This window comes from Phascolarctos cinereus, unplaced genomic scaffold (assembly GCF_003287225.1).
Source record: "Phascolarctos cinereus isolate Bilbo 61053 unplaced genomic scaffold, phaCin_HiC Scaffold_7;HRSCAF=346, whole genome shotgun sequence".
In the NCBI taxonomy this organism is placed as follows: Eukaryota; Metazoa; Chordata; class Mammalia; order Diprotodontia; family Phascolarctidae; genus Phascolarctos; species Phascolarctos cinereus.
The window spans coordinates 137,603,229-137,618,045 of NW_027556180.1; positions in this window are offsets into that span (position 1 = coordinate 137,603,229).

Below are 14,817 nucleotides of genomic sequence, written 5' to 3' on the forward strand. Positions count from 1 at the left end.
GAGAATGAGCTCACTCAGTTGGCTTCTTCTGAAACATTCTAAACTTCTTATGCTGTCCCTCCTCTACTCTTACCTTTCTTTTTCTGTTGTGTAAGGAAAGAAAAATCACATCTCTGGTCACCAATGAAGCACTCATCTCTCTGAGGCCTCTGGTACTCTAACATCTTACTCCTTGGCTGCTGGGAGAAGGCTAAGTGCCCCTTTTGCTTTTATTGTATTCTATCTTATCTTTTTGCAATCTTTTTTGCCATTGCATGTCCCATCCCAAATCATAAAATTTCTCTTGCCTCAGGAAATGAGCAAGAAACTCTAAATCCTAGGAGTCTACCAGCCCTAGACCATCCTGGATCTTCTAGATGAAGCATTACAATAGGATCATAGATTTAAAGGTTGAAGATAATTTAGAGGTCATTTACTCTGTTCTCCCAAAAATAATTTCACAGACGAGGAAACGATGCCAAAGGAAAAATTAAGCATTTTGGTGGAGACTATATAGATAGTAAATAACAGAACCAGGATTTGAACTTAGGTTCTTTGATTTCAAAGCTTTTAAAATAAATTGTTTCATTACTGTATTGTGTTTTTATATTACCAAATGCTTATAGATTTCTGTCACTTTGTGAGAGGTCTCTTATAACAAAGCAAAACTAATATTAGGGTGGTTTCATATGAAAGTACACACAATATATCACATGTTTAGCAACCCTATCTGTCAATCTATTGATCTACCTAATATTTTTTCTTTCCCTTGGTCCTTCTACCCCAGTGAAAAAAGAAAAGAAAAATCCTTCTAACAAATATGCATGGTCAAACAAAACAAATTTCCTAAATGATTTTATGTCAAATATATTTTCTGAATCATAAACCCATTATCTCTCTCTAATGCATAGGATTTTTCATCACTGGACCTCTGGAATTATGAATGGCTTCTATTCTGAATCATGAATGGTTACTACTCTGAATTCTTACAGCTTGTAAAGTTGTTTTTACAGTAATCTTGTTATTGTATAAATAGTTTTTGTTCTCATTTCATTCTTTATAAATTCATAAAAATCCTCAAAAATGTTCACTTTTATAATGTTAAAGTTTACGCTGTATATTGTTGTTGATCTGCTTATTTTATATTGTACCTGTTCATGTCTTTCCTTGTATTTGACATTATCTCTTTTCTCATTTTTGAGCATAATAGTATCTCATCACATTTCTATACAGCACTTATGCAGCCATTCTAGGGTTCTTCCATATGTACCATATTGGCTTCTGTAGTCTTAGTGAAATGTCTAGTGAAATGCTTAGACACCCATGGTCACACCAAGTATGTAACTGAGGCAAGATTATAATGCAATTTTCCTCACTCTAAATTCAGCATTGTACCTACTATGCCATCTGATTTTTCTTCAGTTTTCTATGTTTATTAAATTCAAGAATGGAGTAATATATGAATAGTAAAGGAATACATTTGCTCAAATGGAACCTTCTTATTCTTTATAGTTTCCAATACGACCTCATAAATTTCTACAAAATATAATATAAAAATAAGTGTAATTTCCTGGACGTGAATAAGGGCTGAGGACTTTATTTAAATGAATGTTTTGAATGACAACTGGGCAGGATGAAAATTGTTGCCCAGCCCAATCATATTTCCCCTTTAACCTAATATGAATCACAAAGGATTTGGGATTTGTGGTCAGAGATGTTGTAGTATGCAGAGCTTGAATGGAACGTGGATACTGATTAGGGTAGCAGCAAAGCCAATGCAGGAGACCCTACTGCTGATGTAGGGAAGGGGGGCTCATACAATACAGGAGGACAAGATGTCATCTACCTGAATGAAGCAATGATTTGAGTAGAAGGAGACTCTCCACAATTGGCTGCCTTTTCTTTCTTCTCCCTTCTCCTTTCCCTCTGGAAGTTGAAATAGTTGAAACAACTATGCCTTATTTCTCTATATCTACTGCTGATGGTAGTTAGCTTAATTTTCTTTTTACACATAAGTTTGATACTGTTGCCTGTAGGCATATGGATTGTGAATGAAGGGTTTTAAATTTCAGAGACTATCTTAGAACTCTACTGTTCTAGTTTGAGATATTAAAAAACATCTTTGTGTGGGGGGCAGGTGTATTAGAACAACAGATTGGTTTTATGAATGAAGCCATAATTCCTCCAAGCAGAACTCAAACAAAGTTGTGACTCTCTTAGATTTCCCCCTTTAAAGATGAGCCTTTTGGAGTGATGGTCCTACTGGGGTGTTTCCAGAGGCCAAACTATATCCCTTTATTTGAAAAGAGGGACCACTAAAAGGAACGTGAAGAGAAAGTCCAACCTGTAAAATAATAATGTTGTAGACATGGTCTGTGAGGATTTTAACTCTTCCTCTTTCTGTCTAAGAGGGAAAATGGAGAAAAGCTTAAATCCCCCATTCTTCACAGTGACAGATTTTATCTGTAATCCAGAATCTTCTATGCAAACTAGAATTAGTATAAGGCAAAGATTTAAAAGGTGTAATGTATCCTATTAATACAACTGGTTTGAGTTCTATCCTGTTATTGTCAATTCATATCCCCTCATGCTAAAGTCTTATCAATTATCTGGGGAGAGAGGAGGGAATCAGCAGTGTCAATAGCTAGAATGAATTTGTTACCTTAACCAAAGAAAGAAATAATTATTGGATATATGTATGTGTATGTGTATATGTATATGTGTGCATGTGTGTATCTAGATAGATAGATAGATAATGATTACATGATGATTCATAAGTAGATTATCATGTACTTCTGAATCAATAGCCTTAATAACAAGAGAAAAATATATCTTCTAATTTTGTAGGATTGAAATTACCTTCTTTGCTCTGCAAAAATTACAGGAGATAGGATAAATTAAGGAAAGAGATTTAAGACAAGTATGTATACTTCATTCAATCATTGGTATAATAGAAAAAACATACTGGACTAGCTTTTAGGGGACCTAAATTCTAGTTCTGGTTTTATCACTTATTAACCATATAACCTTAGATAATTCTCTGGACCTCTGTTTTGTTTTTGATTTTTCTACTATAAGAGAGTTGAACTAGATAATCTCAAACATTCTTTACACCTTGAAATCTTAAGTCCACTAAGGTTCCTTCCATGTCTAGACTTTCATTATTTCTCTTAGAGTTACTCTATCAACTAGTGGAAAGAACATGGAATTTGGAATAAAAGAAACTGGGTTCAAATCGTGAATCTATCACTTACTTATTATTCAAACCCAATAGACAAATGATAATATTTATTAAGTGTCAGAAATCCAAAACCAAAAAAAGAAATAGTCCCTGCCCTCAAGTAGCTTACATTCTACAGGGAGGATAGAATGTGCAGATACAAAGCTAAATACAAGACAATTTGAGTAGGAAGAAAGGGGTGGGGAGATTGGGGGAAGAGGGAAATAGAGGTAGTATCTGAGCTGAGCCTTGAAAGAAGCTAAGAATTCTAAGTTTTGTACTCTTCACTTTAGTTATCAGTTGGATTGTGAACAGATCACTTAAGTTTCTAAGCCTCAGTTCCCTCATGTATAAAATACTTGAACTAGATGGTTACCTTTAAATTCTATAATTATAAATTAAATTGATAAGCTAACTAGTGGTTTGTTTTTTTTTTTTCCTTTTACTCAATCACCTTCTTTCAAGTGATCATTTGGTGGCAGCCATAATAGGCAACTAGGTAGCAGAGTGGATAGAGTGTGGATCTTAGAATCAGGAAGTCCTGAGTTCAAATCCCATATTAGACATTAGCTGTGTGACACATACATACACATATATGAACATATATGCGCACACACATATTTCATTTCCTGATTACATGTAAAAATTTTAACATTCATTAAAAAAAAAAGATTGAGTTCTAATTATCTGCCTCTCACTCCTCCCCAACCCTGAGAAGGCAAACAATTTAATATTTGTTATACATGTGAAATCGTGAAAAGCTTATTTTCATATTAGCCTTGTTGCAAAATACAACAGTCAAAAAAGAAAAAAAAATAGAAATAAACAGGTAAAAAAGCATACTTCAGTTTGCATTCAGAGTTCACCAGTTTTCTCTCTCAAAGTGGGTAGTATTTTTCTTTTTTTTTTTTTTTGGTTAGGCAATGTGGTTAAGTGACTTGCCCAGGATCACACAGCTAGTGAGTGTTATGTGTTCTGAGGCCAGATTTGAACTCAGGTCCTTTTGAATGCAGCGCTGGTGCTCTATCTACTGTACCACCTAGCTGCCCCTTGGATAACATTTTTCACCATGGATCTTTTGGAAATTTTGAATCATTATCTTGGTCAGAATATTTAAGTCTTTGACATTTGAGCATCCTTACCAATATTTCTTTTGCTGTGTATAGTGTTTTCCTGGTTGTGTTCACCTCATTTTATATGAATTCATGTAAGTCTTCCCAGGTGTTTTTTGACACCATCCTGCTCATCCTTTCTTCCAGGACAATAGTATTCCTTCAGAATTGTATACAACAACTTTTTCAGCAATTCCCCAGGTGATGGGCATCCCCTCGATTTCCAATTATTTGCCACCAGGAAAAGAGCTGTTATAAATATATTTTTACAAATAAATCTTTTTCTCTTTCCTTTGTTCTCTTTGGGGGTACAGACCTAGTAATAGTATTGCTAGATCAAAGGGCATGCAGAGTTTTATATCCCCTTGGGTATATTTCCAAATTCTTTTCCAGAATCCCTGGACTAGTTCACAACTCTCAAATCTTTCTACATCCCCTCCAGTATTTGATTTTTTTCTTTTCTTTTTTAATCATTTTAGCTAATCTGATAAGTATGAAGTGGTAACTCAGAGTTGTTTTAACTTGCATTTTTAATCAGTAGTGATTTATAGCACTTTTATGTGTCCAGCAATACTGCTGAATTCTTCTGAAAAATGTCTTTTTGTGTCCTTTGACCATTTATCAGTTAGGGAATGGCTCTTATTTTTATAAATTTTGCTTAGTTTTCTATATATTTGAGAAATGAGTCCTTTATCAGAGTATTTAATTCCCCCCCTCCAGTTTCCTGTTTCTCTTCTAATTTTGCCTGTATTCGTTTTTTTTTTTTATGCAAAAGCTTTTTAAATGCATATAATTAAAATTATCCATTTTACTTCCCATGCTACTCTCCATCTCGTTTGGTCATAAACTCTTCTCTTATCCATAGATCTGACAGGTACATGTTTCCATACTCCCCAAATTTACTTATGATAACACTCTTTATGTCTAAATTATTTATCCATTTTGATTTAATCTTTCTATATAGTGTGAGATGTTGGTCGATGCTCAGTTTCTCCTAAACTGCTTTCTAGTTTTCCCAACAATTTTTCCCAAATGTTGAGTTTTTATTCCAAAAGTTTGCATCTTTGGGTTTATAAAATGCTAAATTACTACGATCATTTATTACTGTATATTATGTGCCTCATCTATTCCATTGTTTTACCACTCTATTTCTTAGCTGGCAACAGATTGTTTTGATGAGATTACTTTTTTACAATATAATTAAAAATCTGGAACTGCTAGGTTGCCTTCACATTTTTTTCAAATTCATTCTTTTGATATGCTTGACCTTTTTACATGCTATAGTCATGATCTATCTAAATTTCCTTCTTTCTATTAAGACCTTTGCCCAGCTGGTTGCCTGCCACTATTCACAATAAGAATTAGGCACTGTGAAGCTCCACTCTTGCTTCAGTGGTTGAGAATTCTATCCAAATACAATAAGGAATGCTGGAGAAATACCAAGCTATCTAATTTTGAGAGAGCCAATAGCCTCAATTCCTTAATTCTTCCCTACTTAAGGTGGCAGTAGCTTGACTTCTTCATTTAGGGGCAGTGAAGATTTGTACAGACTAAATCTTAGCTCTCAGCCCACTAAGGAAATGTATTGGAGTTTGCTGTATTTCAATGAATCCTAGCCATGTAAACATGGATAAATGTAGTCAACCACACACAAGTATGCTATACTGCAAACAGTTTCTTTACTAATGATGAAGGAAGGGTAATACTCTGTTCAGAGACTGGTAACACTGTGAATGCAGAGTAAAAAGGACAGAGTGCTCTGAGCTGCACCTGTGTCAGGCTTGCAGTGGTTTTTATGAAGTTTAGGGAAACTCATTTCCATTTCCCACAACTAAGATAAGCTTGACTCTGAGGAAAGAAGACTAAGGAAGGGCAGCAGTAACTAATGATGGTAAAACAGGTCCTTTGGGTCTTGGGGGAAGAAGAAAGTTTAAATTCTCTTCTGATCATGGATTGGAAGATTCTACTTCTTGCTCACTGCCTTTACAAATTCAGAATTGAGTTGAACTCTGTACATCTTGGGCTGCAGATAATCATTTGCTGTTGTCCTTCCTCTGCCCTATATTTTCACCAAAGTGAAGCTCCTCCTTATTTGGACAGGAGTGGGTAAGGTTTTTGGTGTCACCTCAAAATCACCAGATGCCCAAAGTGGTTACAGACTAAATTGGTAATGGTAATTTCACTCTTCCTCATGTCCCTAGAAAAGTAATTACAGTGGAAAGAGAACTGAAAAGACCCAGGTTCAAATTTTATCTCTGACATTTGCTACAAGTATAATCTTGGATGAGTCACTCAACCTACTTAGGTCTCATTTTACTAATCTGTAAAATGTGAGGGTTTGAACTAAATGGCCTCCCAGGTCTTTTCCAGATCTACATAGATGATCCTAAAATTAAAATGTATTATTAAAATTACTTGCAGCTTCTAGATCTACATAGTCCTTTACCAAATCTTTAGGCATCCCCTAAATAGTTTATGACCCCAGATGCTATTCATCTCATTAATCTCTGGTGAGTTAAACAACACAAGTATTCCTAGTGACAGTCAAATATTTAATTTAAACCAAGGTTCCTACTCACAATCGTTTTTCCTTGTAGCTAGCTAAATTGTTTTTACCCTCTCCTTTAGCCTCCTGAACTGATTCTTTCCCAGAGGCATCTCCCAGAGGTCTTATCATGGGGGAAAAAAGGTACAGAAGTAGATCTGGCTCTCTCTTTTCTCATCATCTTCCTGCCTCCTCTTTGTCTTTTTTGTATCTTTTTTGTGTCTTCTCAAAATTCACAGCATTTGTTCTTTTTACTGTAGCTCAGTCACATCATTTCTACCCCCCCCAACACAAGTGATAACTTGTTTCCTTTACCAGGAGGTTATTTTACTCTTCCATGGTCTAATGCTCTGGCAAAGAAGAAAAGGTAAAAGAATAATAGCATTATGTTACTTAATGGGAGATAATAATATTTTAGTATAGAATAAGTACAAGTTATGAAATCCTGATTTGAGGCATTGAGGATTCAAAGAGCTAGCTAATGACAGTACTTCATGTAAAGGGTGGAGGGGGGAATCTCTCATTGTTCCTGTATAATATACACACACATTCATGCCAATATACAAGTAATCACAATACATAAATATATCTATCTATCTATCTATCTATCTATCTATCTATATACTTTTCAGCTTGTATACAGAAAAAAAAATTCTATTGCATCATTCAAGTGAAAACCTTCTAGTCAAATATAAAGGTAAAATTTTGAGAGTTTTTATATTTTGATATTAAAACATAAAAATATAAAGTGTCCCAATGAAATTCTAGCATTAGCTATTTACAGAAACATTTTACACTGTATACTTCTACTAATAACTATGATTTGGGCAATATGTTGATGTTTAATAACTCTTGAAAAAGTAAGAATTGATGTTATGTGTCTTGTGATAAAATGAAGTCACATTATCTTATCCAGAGTCAATCACTGTCTTCTCTCCTCTTTCCTCTGTTCTCATTTCTTTTCACTCTCACTCTATCTGTTAATAAGGGAAAGGTGATGAGATGTGATATGAAATATGTGTATGTGTATGCGTGTGTTTCTTCCAAGCATAGTGTATAGGCAGGGAAAGATTTAAGCATAGCTTTACTACTGCATTAAAGATAATCATGTCAGAGAAGACAGAATCTCCATTGTGTTGAATTTGTAGCTTTAAACCTCCACCAAGTTTCTGCTGCTAAATATCTTTAATTTAAATAAAAAGCCATCATCAGTATCAAGATTATGCCAATATTTTTTCTTTTTTTTAAATTTTGAATTTATTTATTTTTAATTTTCAACATTCACTTCCACAAGATTTTAAGTTCCAGATTTTCTCCCCATCTTGTCCCTCCCCCTACCCTAAGAAAGCATGCATTCTGAATACCCCTGACCCTAATCTGCCCTCCCTTCTATCATCCCCCTTCTCTTATCCCCTTCTCCTTCTATTTTCCTATATGGCAGGATAGATTTCTATAGCCCATTTACCTTATTTCCGAGTTGCATGTGAAAACAGTTTTTAACATTTGCTTTTAAAACTTTGGGTTCCAAATCCTCTACCTTCCTCCCTCCCCACCCACCCTTATTGAGAAGCCAAGAAACTCAGTACAGGTTATACATGTGTAGTCATGCAAAACACTTCCATAGTAGTCATTTTGTGGAAAACTAACTGTGTTTCCCTTCATCATATCCCAGCCCTAACTTATTCTATTCTCTCTTTTGGCCCTGTCCCTCCTCAGAATTGATTGCTTCTCATTATCCCCTTCCCCAATCTGCCCTCCCTTCTATCATCCTCTTACTTTCTTATCCTCTTCCCTCTTATTTTCCTGAATGGTAGGATAGATTTCTATGCCCAATTGAGTGTGTATATTAATCCCCTCCGTTAGCCAATTCCAATGATAATAAGATTCACTCATTCCTTCTCAACTTCCCCCACTTCTCCTCCACCGTAAAAGCTTTTTCTTCTCTGTTTTATGTGAGATAATTTACTCCATTCTACCTATCCCTTTCTCCTTCTCCCAGTATAATGTCTCACTCCTTAAGTTTATGTTTTTAGAGGTAACCCCTTCATCTTCAACTCACACTGTGCTCTTTTTCTATCTGTCTATCTATCTATCTATCTATCTATCTATCTATCTATCTATCTATCTATCTGTCTGTCTGTCTGTCTGTCTGTCTAACTATCTATCTATCTATCTATCTATCTATCTATCTGTCTATAGATATAGGTAAACATATAATTTTTCCCCTCCAAGTACCCTAATACTGACAAAGGTCTCATGAGTTACAAATATCATCTTTAAATGTAGGAATGTAAACAGTTCAACTTTAATAAGTCCCTTAAGATTTCTCTTTCCTGAAGGGAGGGGGGTGAGCATTGTTTGAACCTTACTCTCATCAGATTTGACTCAAGGAGAGAATGACATAATCAGTTAGGTAAAGAAATCTAACTTGCCCTATATGCAGTAAGAGGGAAAAGGGGAAAGAAAGGGGAGGGGGATAGAAGGGAGGGAAGAAGCAGTAAGGGTAAAGGGATAATAGAAGGGAGGAGAGCCTGAAGGAGGTGGTGGTCAAAAGCAAAACACTAGTGAGGGAGGCAAAGGAGAAAGGAGAAAGAAAAGCATAAACAGGGAAAAAGGATGGAGAAAAAGACACAGATAGTAATCATAATGGTGAATGTGAATGGGAATCTCTATCTTTTTTCTTCTCTTTTGTTGAGTTTTGTTTCCTCTTTCTAATGGTTCCTCGTATTGGCTTTATTTTTACTTACAACTTCACTAAGGTGAAAATATGTTTAATAGGAATGTAAATGTATAGCTTATATCAGATTGTGCGCCGTCTTGGGGAGGGTGGTGGGGAGGAAGGGAGAGAAAATTTTTAAACTCAAAAGCATAAGGAAGTAATTGTTGATAAATCAAAATAAATTAATAAAATAATTTTTTTAAAGGTAAGATTGCACCAAAAAAAAAAAGATTTCTTTTTCCTGCCTATATTTTCATGCTTCTCTTGAGTCCTATATTTCGAAGTCAAATTTTCTATTCAGCTCTGGTCTTTTTATCAAGAATGCTAAAAAGTCCTCTATTTCATTGAATATCCATTTTTCCCCTAAAGGATTATGCTCAGTTTTGCTGGGTAGGTGATTCTTGGTTGTCATCCTATCTCCTTTGACCTCTGGAATATTGTAGTTCAAGCCTTCCTATTCCTTAATATAGAAGTTGCTAAATTTTGCATTATCCTGATTGTGTTTCCACAATATTTGAATTGTTTCTTTCTGGCTGCTTTCAATATTTGCTCTTTGACTTGGGAACTCTGGAATTTGGCTATAATATTCCTAGAAGTTTTCCTTTGGGAATCTCTTTTAGGAGGTGATCGGTGGATTCTTTCAATTTCTATTTTAACTTCTTGTTCTAGAACATCAGGACAGTTTTCCTTGATAATTTCTTGAAAGATGATCGCCAGGCTCTTTTTCTGATCATGACTTTAAGGTAGTCCAATAATTTTTAAATTATCTCTCCTGGATCTATTTTCTATGTCAGTTATTTTTCCAGTGAGATTTTTCACATTGTCTTCTATTTTTCCATTCTTTTGGTGTTGTTTTACAATGTTTCTTATAAAGTCACTAACTTCCATTTGTTCTATTCTAATTTTTAAGGAAGTATTTTCTTCAGTGAGCTTTTGGACTTCCTTTTCCATATGGCCCTTAATGCTTTATAAGGCATTTTTCTCATCATTTTCTTTTTGGACCTCTTTGGCCATTTGTGTTAGGCTATTTTTTAAGGTGTTATTTTCTTCAGCATTTTTTTTAGGTGTCCTTTAGCAAGCTGTTGACTTCTTTTTCATGATTTTCTTCCATCACTCTCATTTCTCTTCCAAGTTTTCCCTCTACTTCTCGTACTTGCTTCTCAAAATCCTTTTGAGCTCTTCCAAGGCCTGGGACTGATTCATATTTTTTCTTGGAGACTTTGGATGGAGGAGCTTTGACTTTGTTGCCTTCTTCTGATTGTATGTTTTGATCTTCTTTGTCACCAAAGTAAGATTCTATGGTCTGACTTTTTTGTTCTGTTTGCTCATTTTCCCAGCCAATTACTTGAATTTTAAACACTTTTTTAAAGTAGGGGTCTGCTTCCAATATGGAGAATGTACTGTCCCAAACTTCAGGGATTTTGTGGAGCTGTTTTCAGAGATTCTTCTAGGGACCTGTAAGTTTTCAGTTCTTCCAAGGTGGAATGATCAAAGGCAAGGTGTTTACTCCTTTCCTGGCCTGTGTTCTGGTCTGTGAGTGACCACAAATACTCTTTGTCACCTTAGAACTCTGAGGAGGATTCTCTCTGTACCACCACCACCACAAGCTCCACCATGCCAGTGGTCCTCCTTGCACCAGGACCACCACCCAGAACTGCGACCCAGATCCAAGCACAGGCAAAGCAAGCAAATCCTGCCTCAGTGCCAGCAAAGAGATCCTTGCTACCCCCTCTGATCAGCCACTTGATTCCCCCTCCATCTCTGGGCCAAGAGCTCTGGAAGCAGCTGCCACCCCTAGGACCAACCAGAGCTTCTCTCTCACCATCGTCTGACTGACCTTTCCTACTGATCTTCTAAGTTGTTGTTGGTGTTTCTGGGTTGAGAAGTCTGGAAGCCACCACAGCTCCCCTTGATTTAACCCCCTGAAGACTGCTCCTGGTTTGCTGAGGCCTGGTTTTTGCCTGCACACTCATGTTGAACTGTGCTCCCCTCTCAGCCTGGTGCAGTAGATCTTTCAAGTCAACCATCTGTGTTGTCTAGGGCAGAGAATTTGTTTCACTCTGTATTTTTGTGGGTTCTGCTGCTCTAGAATTTTAGTGCCATTTTTTACAGGTATTTTTAGGAGCCTGGGGAAAAGCTCAAGCAGATCACTGCTTTTACTCCATCATCTTGGTTCTGCCTCCCTATGCTGATATTTCCATGTCTTTGTGTACATTTTACTGAGTATTTTTTTTTTGTTTGTTTCTTTCAACCTTACTCTCCATTTTACATCTTAATGGTGGGATGGTGGGTATTAAAACTGTGGCCCTTATTACACAAAGAAGAGAAAAGTATGTATTTACAATCCCTAGATGAGAAAAGTAACTCCCAAAAGATGATTCATTTAGGTAGTTGTGCTAGAAAAAAGATGCCATATAAATGCTTTTCCCCTTTCCCCTTCCCATCCTCTCTTAGGTTTCAAATAAGGAAAGTTCCAGAAAATTAATGTTGTAATCAGTGCTATATAAAAATTTTTCCCCTTTCTCTTTCCCTTCCTCTCATAGTTTTCAAATAAAGAAAGTTCCAGACAATTAAAAAGTTATAAAAGCATAGAAAGCCTGCTGATCACAGAGTTGGTTACCTTGTGATATGTTTCTTTGAACATTAAATAAAAGCATGTAAAAAGTGAACTTTAGTCTCATATAACTCCTTTTGCTAGTAATCATACACTCTATAAACATTGATTTAATTGTAAACATTGTTGTGCCATCTTTGTTTCAGAACCAATGCAATGACATATTTGTGGATTAACTGAGCCATATCTATATTGATTTTCTCCACATAAATTAGATAAGAAAATAGAAGTTGAAAATAAATGTAAGAATGGCTCTTAAATGCTCATCTGCAAAATAAATAAGGGAGTTGACAGAAATATGTGTATTTCTTATATCTGAGGATCATGTAAATATTGGAAAATGTAATTTGGAGTGCAAGAAATGAAAAAGAACAGTGAGTACTCAGAAGTCATATGGCTGTATACCATGAAGGCTTTCTTCAGTTAGAGAAAAGAGCTGAAAACCTCTAGATATAGTGAACTCAATGGCATCATAAAATGGAATTAATTATGTTTTCAAAATAAGAAGGCACTGGTTATTCTGTGTTAAGTGGGAATCATTTTGGAATCAGTTGAGTGCAGTTAGATCATTGACTGTTTTATGCGAATATCAATGCCAATATTACATTAGAGTAGGGGACAAAGATTGGGAGAAAACTATATAAATTTAATATTTTAAACAGTTTAAATTAACTATAGGGAATAAAGTAGAGACCGGATCTTTAATTTCTTTGGAACAGAGAATTTTTGTATTAAAAAATGCTATTAAACCACACAGGTAAGTATATTTTCTGTGAATTATAATCTTAGAGATTTTCTTATACTAGAAATTACTGAAGGAGTACAAGAAAGAGTTTACACATTTCTCAGGTGTGTATGTCACTTTTGTAAAAATTGAATAACAATCTTATTAAAAAAACAAACAAACCTGAAATCCAAAACCACAGAAATATTAGGCATATAGTTTACTTACCAGAGTGAAATTTTCAAAAATTCAATAAAAGGTTGTTGAAAGATAAAAAAAATCTGAGGACTAAATAACTGAATTCTAAAGACATGGTAGTTTAAATAAAAGTCATTAAAAATAGAAAATTTAATCAAAGAAAATACCAAAAATGAGGCACTATAACAAAACTTTTGGAATTCCACTAAAGTAGATCTTAAGGACAAATTTATATTTCTAAATGATTTCATCCACACAAAAAAAGAAAAATATACAAATGAATTTGACCTACAGTAATAAAGTAAATATCTCCAAATGACTGGCAAATTAGATATTCAGGAAGTCAAAAAAGATTAATAAAATTAATGAAAATCTTCAAATCAATAAATCAAATTGGTAGGTATTTAAAAAAAAAACTAATATAAGAGAGAAACAATAATCTCTCTGATGAAAAAGAGAGAGCAAAAATAGTTTGTATTGAAAATAAAATAGGAGAACTCACAAAAATTAAAGATGAAATAAAGGAAATCATCAAAAATTAATTTGTTGAATTATATTCACCACATTCAAAAGTTAGTTATGAAGAATTAGAATGAATATTTACAAAAATGCTTAGATTAAGTGAACAAAAACTAGAAATTTTAAATATAATGTAGTATAAGATAAAGAAATTTAGCAAGTCACAAATTAACTTTCTTTTAAAAAAATATTTATGAATGCGGAGCCAAGACAGTGGTGACTTGTTGAGCTCTTCCCCAAAGCCCTCCAAGTACCTGTAAAAAATGGCTCTAAAAAAATTCTAGAGCAGCAGAACCCACTAAAAGATAGTGAAACAAATTCCCAGCCCAAGATAACACAGATGGTTGATTGGAAAGGTCTGTTATGCCAGGCTGGGAGAGGATCACAGTTCAGTACTGGTAGCAAGCAAGACTAGGCCTCAGCAAACCTACAGCATGCCTCAGCATGCCTGAATCATGGGCAGCTGTGGTGGTTTCCAGACTTAACAACCCACAGATGCCAAAGACAGCTTAGAAAGTCAGTAGGAGGGGCAGTTAGGTGGTGCAGTGGATAGAGTTCTGGTCTTGGAGTCAGGATTATCTGAGTTCAAATACGGCCTCTGATATTTGACTCTAGCTCTGTGACTGTTGGCAAGTCACTTAACCCTGATTGCCTCACTAAAAAGAAAAAAAAAAATGTGTGCAAGAAAGTCACTAGGAAAGGTCTGTGACCATGGTGAGAGAGAAGCTTGGTCTGGCCCTAGCCCTAGCAGACCCTGAGACTGTGGCTGTTTTCAGAGCTCCTGGCCCAGAGCCTGAGGGGGAATTGAGTGGCTGATCAGAGGGGGATTGCAGGGATCTCTTTGCTCACACTGAGGCAGGATTAGCTTGCTTTGCCTGTGCTTGGATCTGGTTTGCAGTTGTAGGTAATGATCCTGGTACAAGGAGGAGCACTGGCATGGTGGAGTTTGTGGTGGTGCAGAGAGAATCCTCCTCACAATTCCAAGTCAGAAAAGGGTGCTTGTGGTCAGTCATAGACCAGAGCCCAGGCCAGGAAAGGAGTAAACACCTTGTCCTTGATCATACTACCTTGGAAGAACTGAAAATTTACAGATACTAGAAGCATCTCTGAAAACAGCTGCACAAAACCCCCAAAGCTTGGGAGAGTACCTTCTCCACACTGGAAGCAGACCCAAACCTTAATAAAGA